At 44.0% G+C, this 19,485-nt stretch overlaps 1 long non-coding RNA gene across 1 annotated transcript in view; it reads right to left on the minus strand.

Moving 5' to 3' along the window:
- LOC136621747 (uncharacterized) overlaps nucleotides 1-18,460 on the minus strand; it is a 37,981-nt gene extending 19,521 nt beyond the window's left edge. The window contains exons 1-2 of the long non-coding RNA XR_010791273.1: nucleotides 18,021-18,460; nucleotides 10,752-10,823 (exon numbers count right to left, since the gene is read on the minus strand). This is a non-coding gene — a long non-coding RNA (uncharacterized lncRNA). The remainder of the gene's footprint in view (nucleotides 1-10,751; nucleotides 10,824-18,020) is intronic.
- Nucleotides 18,461-19,485: the final 1,025 nt, after the last annotated feature.

Genomic DNA, 19,485 nt, shown 5'->3' on the forward strand with positions numbered 1-19,485 from the left:
AATGGGCCTTTTTTTTTAACTATGCCATTTTTTGTAAAATAACAGGATACATGTGATGTTCTTGTTACTGCCAATCTCCCTGTAAAACGATTATTACTATTTTTAAAAGTATTCTCACTTTGCAGTATTTTTCTCAGTTGCCTAAAACTTTTGTATAGTACTGTGTGTCAGCTGGAAACTAGATATTAAACTCACCTGTGTGAACATGGCTTTAATAAAGATGGGAAACAATGCTAAAGAGTAGAGATGAGCGAGCACCTAAATGCTCGGGTCCGCGTTATTCGAGTCGAGCTTTTCGGAAAACTCAAGAGCTCTACTCGAGTAACGAACCCCATTGACTACAATAGGAGACTCGAGCATTTTTCTATGTGGGATGCTGGGTCCCGAGCTTTTTTTTTTTTCTTGGTTCGTTCGTTCTCTCTCTCTCTCTCTTACTAGGTCGAACACGGCGTGATGCTCGCTCGAGTAACGAGCACCATAGAGTATGCTAATACTCGAACGAGCATCAAGCTTGGCAGAGTACGTTCGCTCAACTCTACTAAAGAGCAATAAATGTATCACACATTTATGGACAAGCAAAAACCGACCCGTTGAAGGGAGGCTGTACTAGCCTGTTGTACCGCCTCTAGCTTGGATACAAGATGTGATACCAGCAGGCATGGAGGCTCTAGTACCCTGTTGTACCGCCTCTAGCTTGGATGCAGTTGGGTGACCATCACACCAGCAGTGGGGACAATGTGCTGCTCTACAGCTATGGTAGGATTGAGGCGCTCCCCCGTAGGTCTCCAAACATGAACTTGGCCATCATCAGTGCCAAAACCAAACCTAGATGTGTCCTTCAGCCAAGCGCTTGGAAATGGTTCCAACAGACACGGGCTTGTAATGATGGTGCATGGCAGACCATTAAACAACTGCAGCTTCTCGTGCTTGTTGAATGATCAGCTGATCCTCTCTACCGGTGGTCTGTCGAGAGTGTCCTGAGCCTGTCGCCTTGTTTGCGTGCCCTTATGCATCCACTTGTCCCAACACTTACTAAGGGCTCTTTAAAAAGCTAGCACCTGTAGCCTTCGTGCACAGTGAGGAGACCAACACTTCCTATGCCCCGTAGAGCATCCAATATAGATGGGAAGCAGCAGAGAACCCAAAAATCAAAAAGGGATTCTGTGATAAAGTAATGCACAAGAAATAAAAATACCTGCACTCATAAGGGTTGGTTTAAAGCGATATAGTCCATATAGCTTACATGGCGGAAGGGAATTTATGGGACATCGAAAACAAAGTGAAACCAAAAGGGTGGACATATGTTGAGATCACCGTCTCCTTTCTTGGCCTATGGAGCGCAAGTGTGTGTTCCATTGGGGAGCGCATCATGAGGGGCGTGACTCTTGGGTGGCCCCAGTATTTGCGGTGAGTTCACTCTTTTGGTTTCCCCTTGTTTTTGATGTTCTATAAATTGCCTTCCTTCTTCATGTTTGAAAAAGGCGCATGCTAGTGTCGAAACACGTTGCATCCCTGAACCCATCTCAGAATAAAGGACCATTCCATTAAGCCTTGAATTCCTTCCTGATTTGTTGGGTTTCAGTTAAGGCAGGGGTGGGGGGTGTTCCCTACTTCGTTATGTATACCCCTGCCCTTTTTCATGTAAGCTATATGAACCTTTATCCCTTTACACCAAGCCTTATGAGCGCAGGTATTTTTTATTTCTTGTGTGTTAATGAATATGAACTCTCCTGTAGGTCATGAAAACACACATAGCCGTTAATCACCTTATTAGGGCTCTTCTTGTTTACCTGTTGGATTAGGTTTACAACTCTGAGTTTGATCAGTCCAGACAAATTGTTTTTGTACAGTTTATTAGTGATTTATTCACTGTAGGTCAAGTGGTTTTTGGGCTACTGAATAACACTGAGGTGTTAGGATAATTGATCCTCATGACAACCAGTCTTACAAGTCTGCGGGATTGTACAGCTGTTATACAGGGTGCCGCCCAAAAGACGGATCCAGCGCTATATCTCAGGACTAGGGTCGTATATTGAAAAAACAATAGTGTCCTCAATAGGAAGGCATGGATGTGCCACACAATGGTGTGGTGCACAGGTCCCTGTTGGCCCCGGAATATGGGTATCAGTTTTGTGTTGTGGTCCCTGTAAGAGAGTAGAGTATACTTACCTTATGTCAGTCATAGCAGCCGTCCTACGAGATTTAGAAAGACACAGAAAGTGGATTTCTGCTTCCCACATGTTACTTTCCACCTATGTAATTGGGTTTTGTTCTCTCTCTCTTACAGGGGCCATAATACAAAATTAATACCCAACTTCTGGTGCCCACAGAAGTCCGTGCGCCTTACCATTCCTATTCAAGTATACTACTGTTACTTCAATATAGGACAGCAGTCCTGAGAGATAGCGCTGGATCAGTCTTTGTTTTTTTACCACACCCTGTATATCCCCCAGGGCTACAACATGCATGTTCTACTTTTATTATCACTGGCCCATAAACTGAATGGACAGGAATGGCCAAGTGTCACAGTTTGTATGTAGCTTAACAAGTTGCTGCATAGTGTTAGAACATAGTTCGCCTACATCACGTATTTTCTTTTATTACGTAATAAAAGAAAAAAATTGTCTCAAATATACTATAAGTTTAAAGGGGTCAGTCTGGACCCATAACTATTTGGCAGAGCAGAGACCAGCTACAAAGATTATTCCACTCTGATGGACCCTGCACATCTTGGCACTACACAGAGAACACATGGGTATGAATAGGAAATGTAATGCTTCATTTTCCCTGTGGGGGCACTGTTAGGTAATTCAACACTTGGCAGTGGATTTCCTCTCACTAGAGGACCAAATAGTGGGACAACTGCTTTAGGAACCTATCACATGGGGCAGAACTATGCAGCAGGATACAGCAAATCAGAAGTTGCAGAATTCCACACCAAAATTCGCAGTTCTAATTGCGAATTTTGATATGGAACTGCAGGCAGGTTTTAAGCCATTTTCAATCTGCAGGTAGCCTGCGGATTTTGGTGCGGAATTTATAGCGGCTTGCGGTACATCGTGCAGCCTATTCAGTTTTGTGTGAAAGGTCGCTCAAAAGGACTTTCCTTGCTGGTTCTTTTGTCAGTTGAGGATGTATTTGTCATCATTTACACAGAAAGATTTGGGTTTGGTTTTAATGGGTAAATACACATCCTCCATTTGCCAGACCACTTACAATAACAGGAACTTTTAAAGGTTATGTATACCTTTCACTTTTTTTGCTAAATCAATGCGTTTTTGGAAATGAAGACTTTTTGTAATTGGTTTTGATTAAAAAATTTTGATTGTTTAATTTCCATGCTTGCATTGCTTTCCAAGGGACTGCCAACTGAAGGACGGAAATCCTAGCAAATTCTATCAGTCAGAGTAAACTGACAGCTCCTCCCCTAGCTGCTACCCTGTTGTGAACCTGCTCTCACTGCCTTTCCACTGAGCTATTACAGAGGGCTGTATGACAGTTCCTGGGGATAGTGGAGAAGATCAGGACAGAAAGCTACTATAACAGAGGGCTGTAATGCACGTGGGGTAAATTTTCTTCTTTTATCAGTGGGAGGGGGACAACAAGCAGCTACTCAGAGAGAGGATAAGCTAGCTGTGTAGTACTGAGTGGGTGTGGTTATGTTACACAGCCTCTGAAACACAGCAGAAATGTCGTCATAAGCTCTTGCTCATGACTTGAAGGAGGCAAGTTCAATCTCCGCATATTTCAGGTTGACTCAGCCTTCCATCCTTCCGAGGTCGGTAAAATGAGTACCCAGCTTACTGGTGGGTAAGAAATAAATTACCTGAAAGCGCTGTAAAATAAGTTGGCGCTATATACATAACAAAATTTAGTGTTTGGAATGAGCAGGCACTTGAATGTGGGAGAGCCTGCAAACCAAGTGTGAGGCTTTCTAAATGCATGAAAAGGAAAGCTCAATGCAAAAATCCAGATAAATGTATAATTTTTATTCTCCAGGGACTTAGTAAGATGTGTGTGTATTGCTTCTTCATGCACAAAGGTTTTCATAGCCCTTACATATGATGGATTAACATGTTTAATGTTAAACATTTGTATCTGTTGCACATAATTCTTTGATCATTTGCTATTGGACATATCGGGTAATAAAATATATTATTTTAAAGTTGTACTGCAGATTTAAAAAACAGCACCATACCTGTCCATGGGTTGTATCTGGTATGGCAGCTCAAATAATGAAGTAGCTGACCAGAGTCATATCAGACTATTACAATAACAGAGAATCAAAGTTGCTCTGGGGCAGTAAAAAGCATATTGGCTATGGTCCCACCAATATTAAAACATAGCCTTTATAATGAAAGTGAAATAAAAAATACGTAGGAGGATACTTAAAATTACAGGACTATTGCAGCTCATATGAGCTTAAAGGGATTATCCAGGAAGCGCCTGCCGGGATACATTGAGGTCGGAGGGTAAGCGCTACTCCAACCCCTGTGTAGTGGCCGGCGCTTCCCTGACATGTTTCACCTAACTAGGCGTCATCAGGGGGAAAGAACAGGTCTATAGTGAGTAGTATGGCTGAGAATGAGGCTCAGCTGCAATACCACATACAACCTGTAGACGGGTGTGGTGCTGTTTTTAGGAGAAAGCAGCCATGTTTTTCTTCTCACTCCGGACAACTTCTTTAAAGACGACTAGTTAGCATTCTTGACATGCTTATTTTAGTAAATACTTGTATTACTCATGAAATAACAGCATCTTTTCTTAGAACTCGGCGTTGTACTGTTCCCTTGTGCCTTTCCATGGTATGATGGTTGAGACGATGTAATTGCAATTCATGCAGTTACAAATGAAAGGTATAAAAAGTCTCATGGCAGTCAAGCGTCCAGCACTTGAAACAGCGGCGGCGACGCGGTTTGTTCCTGTGTTGTTGTTACGTGGGCTGGGTAGATGTAGTAGCAAGTATCCAGGGAATGCTGGCTTGTGTTGACAGTCATCTGGTTGCTATGAAGCTGGCTGTCATGGTTACCTGCGTACAACAGATGAGACTAGCGGGAGGTGGTGTGAGAGCGGGGAGGGGGGGGGGGGGGAGAGGAGAATTACTGTCAATGGAAGCAGATAGGGCTTGTCAAGGGGAGGGAAAGCTTTCTCCATCTACCCTTTGAAGGAGAGCTGCTCAATTGTCTCCCTAGTAACAGAGCTTCTATTTTCATCCAGTGATATCTTTACTATTGAACCCAATCTTGCCCGTTCCTTTCTACTCCTTTCTTGCCAGATGTAATTTCATGTTCCCGCTCAGTGCACTAGATTGCAAGCTCTGATGGTGCGTATCCGTATATCTGTCCGTGCGTGCAATCATCTGAATAAGGGTTAGAGATGAGCAAGTATACTCGCTAAAGGCAATTGCCCGAGCGAGCATTGCCCTTAGCGAGTACCTGCCCGCTCGAGACAAAAGGTTCGGGTGCCGGCGCGGGGGAGCGGTGAGTAGCGGCAGTCAGTAGGTGGGAGCAGGGGGAGAGGGAGAGAGAGATCTCCCCTCTGTTCCTCCCCGCAGCTCCCTGCCCGCCGTCGGCACCCAAACCTTTTGTCTCGAGCGGGCAGGTAATCGCTAAGGGCAATGCTCGCTCGAGCAATTGCCCTTAGCGAGTATACTCGCTCATCACTAATAAGGGTATATGGACGAATTGAAAGTTGCCCCCGAAAATTTTGGGCAGGATTTACGCACGCAAAAAGTACAGCAAAACACGCAGATGCACATGCAAATATGCAAATCCCATTGCACACAAATACAGCGAAAACGCATGTAAATACATCTATGCCCGTCAGACATTGGCCTTGAGCCGGATGCACACATTGCTTATTTGCACGCACATCTGCATATTTTACTGTACATTTTGGGCACGCAGGTTGTGCGCAATTGCGGGTGCAAAAAAAAAAAGAACACTGCCTGTTCACAATATTTAAAGGTGGGCAGCAGGAAGAGATCTCTTGCATGCTCTGCCTCTACTTACTGAACGACTATCGCTCCTGTTTGGAAGCACAAGAGCAATAGTCGTTAGAACTGTCTGATGCTCTTGCAAGTTAGGTTAACCCTTAAAGCATACCTGAGTTTTCAACACATTTTCTAAAAGTTCCCAGGTTCTCCTCATCCACTCATTTGCTGCTGTTTGCACCATTTCATGTTTTTAAGTTCTGATTTTTAGATGCTCTTCCTAATATTTCTGCTGCCCTGTTATTTGCAATCCACTTTCAGGCAGGGGGTGTGTCACAAGCCTAGCATTCTGCCAGTGGTTTACTGTCCTGTACTTCCTTTCTCTAATCTCTCATGGTGTATTGCGCTGTCTCTGGTCCAATCAGCATGGAGGCAGTATCTGAATGCCCACCCCTCTGCTGTCCCACAATGACTGTATTCAGACAGGCATTCAGAGACATTCTGGCTAAATGGTTAGTAAGCCCAATATAAGGGCAACTTCACATGAGCGTAATTGCATGCATTTTTGCGTATGTGAGATTTGCATGCGCAATACACAGAAGATAGAACACATTGATTTTAATTGGTTTGTTCACATTTCTTTTTTTTGCACGCGTATTTTACTTGCACAAAAAAACGCAACATGCTCTACTTTTGTGCGCATTTGTGTACCAAAGGACCCCATAGAAGTCTATGGGGGGTGCACACGGTATGCATGAAGATATGAAATATGCTGCTCAATTCCGCAGGGAAATAAACACATCTGGAGTTCATTAGGCTAAATATCTATTTAAATAGAAATCATAGAATGGTAGAGTTGGAAGGGACCTCCAGAGTCATCGGGTCCAACCCCCTGCTCAGTGCAGGATTCACTAAATCATCTCACACAGACGTCTGTTCAGCCTCTCTTTGAAGACTTGCATTCAAGGAGAACTCACCACCTCACGTGGTAACCTGTTCCACTCACTGATCACCCTCCCTGACAAAGTTTTTTCTAATATCTAATTTGTGTCTCCTCCCTTTTAGTTTCATCCCATTGCTTCTAGTCTTTCCTTGCGCAAATGAGAATAGGGCTGATCGCTCTGCACTGTGACAGCCCTTCAGATATTTGTAGACAGCTATTAAGTCTCCTCTCAGCCTTCTTTTTGGGAAGCTCAACATTCCTAAATCCTTCAAGCGTTCCTCATAGGACATGGTTTGCAGACAGCTCACCATCTTGGTAACTCTTCTCTGAACTTGCTCCAGTTTTTCTATGTCTTTTTTAAATTGGGGTGACCACACCTGCACACAGAGAGTAGTATGCTTCTCTTAATGCATCCCAGAATTGTGTTTGCCTTTTTTGCTGCTGCATCACACTGTTGACTCATGTTCAGTCTGTGATCTGTTAGTATACCCAAGTCAATTTCTTCCCATTCTGTATGTGCTTTTTTCATTTTTCTTGACCAGATGTAGGACCTCACTTTTCTCCTCGTTAAATACCATTCTATTAGTCACCACCCACTTTTCCAGCTTGTCTAGTTCTTTTTGAATCCCCCCTCTCTCTCTCTCTCTTCTCTAATATTAGCTATCACTCCTAGCTTTGTGTGGTCAGTAAATTTGATCAGTTTCCCCTCAATTCCCTCCTGCAGATCATTTATAAAAATGTTGAACAACACTGATCAGACAGAGCCTTGTGGTACCCCACTTGATACATTCATCCACATGGATGTGCATCCATTTATGACCACTCTTTGAGTACAATCACTCAGCCAGTTGCGAATTCACCTAACAGTTACATTGTCAATCCCATATTTGGTCATTTTTTCAATAAGGATGGTATGTGATACTTTGTGAAATGCTTTACTAAAGTCAAGATATAGTATACCTACTGCATTTCCCTGATCAACCCACTTGGTGATTCTGTCATACAAGAAATTAGATTTGTCTGGCATGACTTGTTTGTTACAAACCCATGCTGGCTCTGGTTAATTACTTCATTTTCATCCAAGTACTTGCATACATGCTGTTTAATAATTTGTTTGAAGATCTTTCCCAGTATAGAAGTCAGGCTCACAGGCCTGCAGTTTCCTGGATCCACCTTCATCCTTTTTTCGAAGATAGGGACAACATTTGCCCTTCTCATTTACGGCGCAAATATGTTGTGCTGAGGCGCTCGCAATTGCGTATACACCCATGTGAAGCCACCCTTATGTATATAAACACAGAGAGAGAGAGGCAGAGATTTTGTAGATCACAGGCAAGGTGTTTGCATATCTATCAACCTTTGAGGGCAGGAAAGCAGCCTGTGAAGATAGGACCTGGGAGAGGGGCTTACATCCCAGACATGGACACGCTCTTCATATGCCATGTGATCTCTGGAAGACCACAAATCTGTATGTTCTAGAATAGAACATGCCAATCTTCCAGTCTCACAGCATTGCTGCAAGAGAAAAATCACCCGTGTAAATAGATCCATTTTTGCAATGCACAAAACTTACACAATTTTATCGCCCATGTGGATAGACCCCAAGGCTGGTTTCACATGTCTGAGAATCTCGTGCGAGTTTTGTGCGCTGTGAGACTTACAAAACTCATGTGTATACGAACTCCATTCTTTTGTATGAAGTCCTACACATGAGCAAAAACATATGGCTGCATGTCCTATTTTTTCACATTCCTTGGAACACCTCGCTCATTGAGGTTTCCCATTAAAAGCAATGTAAATTGCGCTCGCCCGTATGTAGTTAGCCTAAGATGTGGATCAGCCAAATCCTCCTATTCCAGCGGGCTCTGCCTACCCATGTCACTTTTTCTAGACACTTTTCAAAACTGCTTAGTGAGGTGTAGAATGTGTCTAAACTGCATACAAATCTAGTGCACTGCATGCTTTTGGTGCTATTTGAGCCAAATCTAGCATGTTTTGCTTAGCAAGTCTCCCTCATTACTTTATGACCTTTGTCCTGTATTTCCACAGAAGCCTCAGTCGTGACGGTTTATCCTCTTCTGTGATTGCCGGCCAGGTGTAAAGAACACACCATCAACCTTGCAGTAAACAGGAGTCTACGTCAAGGGCAACGTCCACTCACACATTATTCCTCATAGTCCTATCACCCCAGCTGTTAGTATCTATTGGCGGTGAGTCATACCATGGTAACAGCCATGTATTTAGAAAAACAGGACATGTGGGATAACACGGTGCGGACTGGTATTTAGGGCACATAGGGACAAGTATTGCATAAGAAAACCAGGGTGTTAGGGCGTCTTTACATGGGACGACCTTTTGGGCGCAAATATCCTACAGGTCATCCCGCCGCTTGGGACCCTGGCCAATTAGCTGATCGGGAATCCACTGCCAGCACCACAATACAGAGTGGTCAAAGCGGAAGCAAATGCTCCGACCCGGGTAGTGGATGGCGCGTGTAATTGTAGGCACATCTCTCATTGATTTTAATGACAGCTACGCCTACAATTACAAATGCTATCCTCTACACAAGGGTTGGAGCCAACTGCTGCTGCTCTGACCCCTGTGTATTGCAGGTCTGGCAGCGGGCGCCTGATCAGCCGATTGGCTGTCATCCTGAGCAGAGGACCCAAATCGATAAACTATTGATGACCTATGCTGGGGATAGATTATCAATAGTATTTGCATGGAAAATCTCTTTAAAGGATAATTCCACCCAAAAGTCTAAATCAAGATAAAAGAAAGTGATGACTTTTGGGAGAAGATGATTGAATGATGAAAGTTTTACACCCATTATACTTACCAAATAATTAAGCCTTATACCACCAGTACTACCAAAGAAAAGGTAACAAATGAACTACTGCAGCATCCCGGACACATGGCATATGCTGAGAAGGTGGGAGGGCAAGATGCTGGCTTGTCACGGCGGCACTTACCACGCTCCCTCCTGGAGGGACGCACGCAACCAAGGCTAGGGCAGCACTGGGTCTCTTCTGGACACCCCCGGGACGGGTATGCCCAATAAACATCAGGACAGGTGAAGGGGTTGTCACGGGTGACGCCACCGTTCTGACACCCACTGGCATAAACCTCGGTGGGGAAAATAAATGAGGCACAGACGATATTATAGTACCTCAGGCCCCCGGAAACAGTCAGGGCCTGGAATAACTTTACTTGAAACTCCAAACAATACAGGGCAAAAATAGACAGTATTCCACATGCAGGCAGAGTTATGAATATTTACAGACAGACGTGACGATGAGTACCTCCACACGGCGATCCCAGACTTCAGGATGCTTGGGTGTGAACAGTTGAAGGTCAAAAAGAGTACCTCTGCACAGGGCTTTGAGAAAGTCCCACTCACTCGTTGCTCACTCCATCTTCATCTCAGAAACAAGCACTCCGGGAAACCTCTCTTCAATGCTTCGCTACCTGACGGATGAAGGTGCCCCCACGTAGCTGGACCTCCTGACTCCAACTCCAGAAGACATGGACTAAGCCCTTTCCCGCTCTCAACCACTCACTTTTATAGCCTCTCTCATACCACGTGACAGGACAGAAATTGTTACATTTGCAGACAGTCAGCTCACACTTTGTAGACATTAACCCATCACACGCTGCAGCTGTGCAATACACATAACAGAATGACAAGACTGTTTTGTACAGAGCATCTACATAAAAGAGACATGTATGACATTATGGAGGGGGCCAGGAAAGTGTGTACTGGACCACTACACTACCTGCATAATACGGCCATATAATGCTGACATAATACTGCTACACAAGGTACCTAAATGATACATCAACCATCATCTTGATATACAAAACAAGTAGACTTACCAAGGAGAAACTTTAGAGTTGAGGGCGTGAGGTGGGAATAAGGTGGTCGAGTCCCTTAAATAGTAAAGGCACCTGAAACACACAGAGGAATATTTACTAAGTCCAGCATTTTCGATGCCAGGCTTGGTACCATTTCCCTAGCGCACAGTGTGCTTAATATATGAAGAGGCGCACGCATATCCCCAATTAGAAAGTAGCTATCCTACTAGTCAATGTCTGACATTTACAGTAATTCACTTTAATTAGCAGGGAAGTAATTTCAGTGCTTTTTTTGGAAACATGACCAGACATAAAATAGCAGAAATCCCGCAACATGGGGGGTCATTTCTATTTACAGTTCACCAGATAGGCCTAGCGTAATATGCCGCACAGTGCTTTAACTGCAGTCCTACCCTCCAGTCTGTAGATAAAGTACATATGTCTTTAGTTGGATGTAATGCACACGTTTGCATCCTGTTTCCTGGCAGAGAGAGTCCCGAGACATCTGGAAATGTGCCGACCACAAAAACGCAATTATCATAAACACAGTATAGATCCTCCTGCAAGAAGTCTTTTGCGGTTGCCAATGAAATTCATGGAAGCGAATCATCCTGGTGCCCTGTGGTCTGATCGAGAACCTATGCAACATCAAAGATGCTTGAGTGATGAACCGCGGTCAGCAGACGTTCTTCATACAGGAGCTCGAAAAGGACACCTGATGACCAATAGTTAAAGGAAATCTGTCAGATCCTATGAGCCGCATAAACTACGGTTATGTGCTTGTAGAAGTTGAAATGCCGAGTCCAGGGACCTCTACTGATTAGCGCAATGAAGGGGCCACGTAAGTGCCGAGTCCCATTAACGGTTATGGAAATGGGAGGTGGTGCAATGCCTAAGCAGTGTAACAGGCTTCATAAAAGGCTTTTGTGTCCAGTTGTTGCATACTACAAAATATCGCATGTGTGAAGGAACCCATAGGAAAGGATGGGCTTCTCATACATAGATTTGTAGCAATGTAGTAACGCAACAAAATCACGTGACTTTGTCGCCGTGTGAAGGAGGCCTAAAGGTGTGCATAAACCTTCAATAGCTTTCGCCAACAGCCATTTCTCTCTACCGCACCACTAGCCAAGCGTGCATCTATTCCCAATGGAGAATAAAGCCCTGCCCGACACCAGATTACATCTGGCGGGAGCTTATCTCCCTTTTAATATATTTGGCTCATCTTTTGGCATTCCATGCACTAGAAAATCAAGTCTAATGCCAGCTATGATCTGCCTTGGGTGAACTCCACAATTTACATTAGTTCTCGGAGTAAATGATAGAAAATTTGTTGGCCGTGAGAGGCTACGCCCCTTCCACTAAGCTCCACCCACATTTTTCCTAAAGTGCTAAGTATGGCATAAAATTGAAAAAAAAAGTCACTTGTTTGTACTGAAAAGGTGTGTGCCAAAAGTGGTGACTATTTTGTGCCAGAATTCCCCCCTCTGTGACTGGTAATAGAGCTACCGCTGTTCTTGAAAGTGCTGTGCTTATTCTGGAGAGTGAGAAGTCTGCTCTCCCACGCACTAAGTTTCGGCTCCAGACTTATCCATCTGTTACCCATTAGTGTTATACATTATTAAACATTTACAGAACTTGGACTATATTTAAAGATATAAACTTACCAGATGATGGAATACCAACCCAATAGACGTCTGACAGCTCGTGTGTCTAACCGTGTTTACTGCAAACCGAACGCTCGCAATTACACGCTATGATGGTGTACACTACCATATTTCTTCCTGTCATCAACCTATACCTTCCAAATATCATGGTTGTATACTCAACTAAGGCCAGGTTCACATCTGCGCTGGAACCCCAAAAAGGCGCAGGAAAACAGAACCCCACCGCTCTTGTGATAGCAGTCCAACATACCTATTTGATATTAAATGCATTTCCTTGTGTCAAGTATTTACAGCATATTAACCCTTTCCAATCCAATTTGTATTCTAGTTTTCCTAGGGGGCTTACTCTTTTTCTGCTATTATACAACGGCGCTATCTGCTGGCTAAAGGCAGTACTGTATCAGGGGACACATTGGATAGGCTCCGACAGAAGAGAGGCTGGCAATATACAGCAAGAGAACCCTGATGGACGTCTTCCAACATTGGAGCTGTCCACCCTTAAATCATAATGTCTTTAGACATCAGACAGTGGATAGGAAAGGGTTAACAGGATGGGTCATAAATCCTAAAATCTGCAGTTTTCACACTGACCACCAAGCTCAATAATAGTCTGATACTTCCTGTTCTGTAGAGAAAACTTTTCAGCAGTCAACTCATATCATCACAGGCAGGATTACACTGAAACTGACACATATGAGGGACTACCCAAAAGAAACAAGAACCTTCTGGTGGGCGGGACGTTACTAGTACAGGCTTCTTAGCAACTTTTGACGAAAAACGACAGGACACCCTTGCTTCACCCTCCATATTCATCTAATTTTGCTCTGCACGACTTTTTTTTTTTTACAAAGCGGTGGAAGAGGACACAAAATCTCACAGCTGCGCGTTGTTTGTATGAATCGGCCATCAAAAAATAGCTGAAAAACCGAACAAATTGTTGGAAAAAAAAATAAAAAAATCACTGTATGCGAACACAACTTTTCACAAACAACGTCTCAGAAGGGTTCTGCAGACATTTGCGTAGCATCACAAGCTTGTACTAGTAACACCTCACCCACCAGAAGAAGAGTCTTTTTTGTCTATATAGGTAACACAGGATCCACCATTCACAATAACTAATGTCACAGGTCACCTCCTCCCCCTCACTGCACAATGACCTCTGCAGAGGTCACAGAGCATGCCCACAACAATCTTCCGTTGAAGTCAATGAGTTTTCTCCAGTCTACTGTGTTTATGGCCCATGAATCTGTGGAAAAGCATCTCTCTAAATGCTGTTAACTGCAGCAGGCCAAGGTGGATGCCCATATAGTCCTGTATAGGCAATAGAATAAAAAATCTACAATTAGAAAGTTAGCAAGATTAGAAAAAAGGAAAAAGTAGTTTAATAAGTAAAATAAATTTGTATCCGCAAGTGTGAGTGAAAAAGCGATTTTACATGCTTTACAATGCCCACATTTTGCCGTGGATTCTGCAATTGGAATCCATGTTCGTGAACCCAGCCTAAAAGATCTTTTACTCGACCTTCCAGGCTGCCTGCAGCTCCAGTGTTGCAGCTCTGTCCTCCGCACTGGATTTGTGTTGACCGGCTGCAATCTGAATGCTTATAGGACGTTACAGGCTGCAGCCAATCACAGACCTCAGTGTTCAAACATTGAGGTCTGTGATTGGCTGCAATGATCTATAACATCCCGTATACACGCTGACTGCAACTTGTCAACAGATCATCAGAGGAAAGACTGGAGCTGTAGAACTGGACACAGCGGGGACCTGGAGTGGTGAACATAGGATCTTTTATTACACGGAGAGCACAAATTGAGAAAAAATATATAACTTTGACAATCCCTTTAATCCCATTTATTTGTAAACCCCTGGAATGTTTGTAGTTGGAGAACCCCTTTAATATCATACTGATGCCAAAGTCAAGCATTTATGAAATCCCTGCATTGGATAGACATGTGTAGGACATATTCAAGGGATACCAGATCTTTTTTTTTTAACTCAAAAGTTCAAGAGAGGCCACAGTGGAGTACCCCTTTAAATAGTATGTCAGACAATTTTTTCTCATCTACTAACTTATGTTCTCATCATTTCTGTGTTATACGTGCATTAAATATTTTGCTGCTTTGACACTAAATTACTTTTGAAGTTGCTGCCACTGGTGGTCTCCCTTCCAGCTTCTCTGCAATCCACTCTGTGTTGATAGGTACAGAGCTTCTGTAGTAACAAGGACATTTTTTTAGCAATGTGGGAGGTGCAGGCTGACACATTATATTAGGTTTACTCACCATTTAGCCAGAATGCCTGAATCATCCTCTGTATGCAGAGGGGCGAGCATTCAGGTACTGCTCCCCATTGATTGGACCACAGACTGTGCAATGCAGTAAGTAAAATCAGGGCAAAGATGTACAGGACAGTGAACTACTGGCAGAGTGCTAGGCTTGCTACATGCCGACTGAGGAGAGGGAGAAGAGGGTGGAGGAGCAATATGAGAGAAGCAGAGTGAAGCACACAGAGATGTTGCTACAGCTGATAGTTGTGACACAGTAAAACACTTACTACTTGAATTACATCTACACTTCTCAGTACTCCTCCACAACATCCTCCATGCTGCTACTGCTTTTGTTTGTGTGATAGATAGACATAGGGGAGCAGGATTTCCTCTTCTCTATGAGTGCTGTATATAGGAGCATAGTCTACACCCATCATCTCAAGGAAAACTGAGAATTAAGGATGGATCCTGCAATTAGAACACTGCTAAAAAAATGCAGGATACAAGTCATATATAGAAATAGTCTATAAAAAGTAAAAATAGATGTCTGAACACCAAGATTTGGAAACTTACTCTATATATCACTTGCAGATTTCAACTCCCACTGTTTTCAGCAATCCCCCTTTAGCAGTAGTTGCAGTATTGTGTTACTTCAACAATAGCTGCATCTGTTCTTCCCGGCTAGCAATATATACCTTTCCCCCTAGTAGTCACAGCGGTATTTCCCCTAGAATAGTCACAGCATTGTCTCCCATTAGTCACTGTGGTGTCCCTCATCTCCCATGACTAGTCAGCACTTTTATCCCTCTCCCTTCTAGTTGTTCCAGCAGCATGCCCTCCCCTGTAGTCATAGCAGTGCCTGTCCCATATCCTTCCAACATATTTCCTTTTTGCTAATTGGGTGTGATGTTGGCAAAGCATACGGAGCTGTCCTTATCTGACTACTACTTAGTGGCCTCTGCCTGGCAGGAGTAGTCTGTGATTGGCTTCAGTGCAGCAGATTAGCCGTATATAACCATGCGGCATGCATCCAGCCACAAAATCTATACATAGCAGTAAGAGTGACTTATCACCAGGACACATTTTCTAGTCACCATGGAGACCCGATGATCCCATCTATCCAGTCATCATTCCATCTCTATATAAACTGCTTATATAACAATTTCCCTATGCAATGTTCCTACCACAACTGGGCAATAAGGTCACATCGGTTTCCTCGCGGCTCCCCTGAAGTTTTATTAGTTTGCAGTCTGTGTGCCATTTGCGGGTGCATGCGCATCGCCAAGGCCGGCTTCACACGAGCGTATTTGTGTGTACATGCAGCACGCAGAGATTAGAACCCATTGATTTCAATGGGTTCATTCGCATTTCCGTATTTTGCGCGCACATTTTGGTTGCGCCAAAAAAATAGAACATGCTCTATATTTTTGTGAATTTGTTTGCCGCACACACGCAGAAAAAGTGCATCGAGGTACACCGGTCCGCGCAATAAAGCCTTGCTCAGCGCGCAAAAACGCAGCGCTTGCGGCCGACGGACTAAGTATATAATCCTGGCGCTAAAGGGAGGGATTCAGATAACATATTAGGGTCACATATCTACAACTGTGATTGTTAGGGTATTTTCACAGGGGTTTTCATGAATTTCCGTGCATTGTGCAAGAGCTATCCGTTTTCTTAAAGTTACGCAGAATTGAATGAGCAATTTTCAATTTCGGACCTTTTTTTTCAGTCCGATATTCGCGCTCAATCTTGTTATTTGTATAGCGCCAACTTATTCCGCAGCGCTTTCAAGTAATTTATTTATTACCCCCCAGCAAGCTGGGTACTCATTTTACCGACCTTGGAATGTTGAGTCCACCTTGAGCCGGCTACCTGAACCAAGCGGGGATTGAACCCACAACCTTCAGGTCGTCAGCAAGAGCTTTAAAAAAGAGTGGATGATGCGTTCCGCGGAAAAAATAGGACATGCAGTGATTTTTTCACACGGCCGAGAAACTCGTGCAAGATTTGTGTGTTACGAGATGAATATGAAGCCCATTCTCATAAATGGAGTCATATACAGGAGCGATGCATGTCCTATCTATTTGCATTCCTCGGAACGCATCGCTCCATTATTTTCAATGAGGCAAAAAAAACACATCGAGTGGCATGTGATGTACACGCAAGTGGGATGTGAGGTTTCCCATTGGAAACATTTGCTGATCCTTTATTGGGGCTGAAAGCCGCGCCGCAGGATCATTACTTCACAGAAATGATGGGAGGTGTTTTTGCCTGAAAAACGTCTCGCATTGCTGTGAAAACGCACATTGGCGAGCACGATATTGGACGAGGGAATCCTTCCACCTCCCCTACAGAGGAACCCCTCCAGCCGCAATGCTGGGGAATCCCTCCATCTCCCCAGTGGAAACGCCCCTCCATCCCCGCTGCAGGGAAATTCCCTTCAACTCTGTTTGCTGGCTAGCTAGCATAGTCTCCCATAGGAGTCTATGGAGAATTCTGCACTTTGCGCACCAAAGACAGGTCAGGACCTATATTTTGGCGCAGCAGGGAATTACAGTTGCTGAATTTCAGTCGCTGATGTCCTATCTTTTTAAGTTAACCCCGCAAATTCCCTCGTGTGAACGAAGCCTAAGGCCGGCTTCATACTTGCGTATGTGCACGCTCAATATGCAGTGAATAGATGGTGTTCATTCACATTTCCGTATATTGCGCATGCATTTCGATTGCACAAGGATGAAATAGAGAATGCTCTATTTTTTTGCGTATGTGCTCACCGGAGGTCCCCAGAGAAGTCAATGGGGCTGCGCAAATGTGCACGTAATAAGCAATGCTTTAAACACAATTCTGCAGAAAAAAAAAAGCGCGCCTGGTACTAATTAGCCATTTCAATTGGAGCGTCTTTGTTTGCCGCACGCAAATGAACATACCTTGCTGGGGCAAAAAGTACACTAAAATATGCAGATGCGCACGCAAAAAAAGCATTTTTCATTCCGCAATGCTTAGGTACGCAAATACACTTCCAGCCCGTGAGTAGCTGGCCTTAGGCCTCGTTCCCATGAGCGCATTTGCGTGATTTCAATGGATTCATTCACATGAGCGTATTCTCTACACGATGTGCGATCACGTGAGAAAATACGCGACGTTACCTACCTACCACGAGATTCCATTGAAATCGACGGTCTTGCGTGAATGTGCGCGACATTTATAGACCCACAAAATCAATGTAATTTCATGTGTATTTTTTTTGTGCGCAAACACGTGGAAGCGGGCGAAATACAAAGGTGAAAGCGCATTTCCATCACCCAAACACACCGCGTATTTGTGCTGCCAAAATGCGCTTACGCCCGTGCTTACCCTTCGTTTTTGCAATCAGTCTCTGATTTCCCGCTTAGCGAATTACTCCTGGAAATTTTTTGGCACCGCTACGTAATCACCGAGTGCGAAGTCCAATCCGTAAGCCGGTAGAAACACTTCTTAGAACGATCTCGGAGGGAAAGACACAATATGACGATTCTGTCCGGCGTTCACGCCATGTGAGGTCATGTATGAAGGGCGTTGTGCACACCTGTCCGGGCTGAGCGTTCCTGGATATCACTTCCATGTCTGGAACCCCCTCCTCAGACAAAGGCCTCCTCACACGCGGCGCTGTCTGGCAGCGAACGGGTGATACTGTATAAACCGCAGCTTGTCCCCCTGCCTACATTCCATGTTTGTCCAGAGAACAGGGTGGGAGCACATGACCCCAGAAAACCTTCCAGGGAGGAGAGACACACATAGGCTGCCAGAAGAGACAGGAAACAGGTAATGGAGGGAAGGAAGGGACAGCGCTGCCAAGAAAGGAGGAGCGCCGCAGTTTTTTTTTTTTTTTTTCTTGCTTCTGGGATAAAATTGAAACCAAATAAATTGCAGCCAGAAGTCAGACACAAAGGATCCGGCTGTGAGTGCTGGAACAGAGGTCTGATTGTGCTCAGCTGCTCCTCCGTCTAAGGGGGGAGGTGATGGAGTCAAAGCCGCTGCTGTTGAAATGATAAAAAAAAGAAAAAAAAACTTTTATTAAAGAAAGTTTTTTTTGCCCCTTCTCTCATTTTTAGAGCTAAAATCATGTTTTACGTTTTATGCCTTTTTTAGACTGTCTGGCATCATGTATGTTGCTCAAAAGCTGCATTCACACAGATGTATTTGCGCATGGAATATCTGCATGCGCAATACGCAGAAAATAGAACCGGTTGATTTCACATACGTGAATTTTGTGCGTGCAACAAAACACACGGCGTTCTCTATTCTATCCTGCGTATTTGCACATATTGAACTACTTAAGCTAATTCCTCATTTTAATAAATGGGAGTATGATTGCGTGTTTTTTTTTGCGCACACAAAAAGCACAGTAAAACGCACATATGCTCGTGCAAACACGCTACGCCTATTGCTCAAATGTGTGCGTAAATGCTCTTACACCTGTTGGACACTGGCTTCAGGGGGACTTTACACAAGATGACTATCGTCTGAATGGTCAATCGAAACAGTCGCTAAGGTGGGCGTCACACGGGCGTATTCGTGCGTGCAAAAAGTACACGCTATACGCAGAAAATAGAACCCTTTGATTCGATGGGTTTGTTCACATTTCTGTGTTTTGCACAACCATTTCGGTTGTGCAAAAAAAAAAAAGTAGCATATTCTACTTTCCTGCGCATTTGCACACCAAAGGTCCCCTAGAAGTCAATGGGATGTGCGCAAAATGCAAGGAGATACGTGATGGGCTGCGTAACGCCGCTGGAAAAACACTACCTCTTAACTTATTAGGTGAATCAGATATTTCAAT

Source organism: Eleutherodactylus coqui, chromosome 3, assembly GCF_035609145.1.
Source record: "Eleutherodactylus coqui strain aEleCoq1 chromosome 3, aEleCoq1.hap1, whole genome shotgun sequence".
In the NCBI taxonomy this organism is placed as follows: domain Eukaryota; kingdom Metazoa; phylum Chordata; class Amphibia; order Anura; family Eleutherodactylidae; genus Eleutherodactylus; species Eleutherodactylus coqui.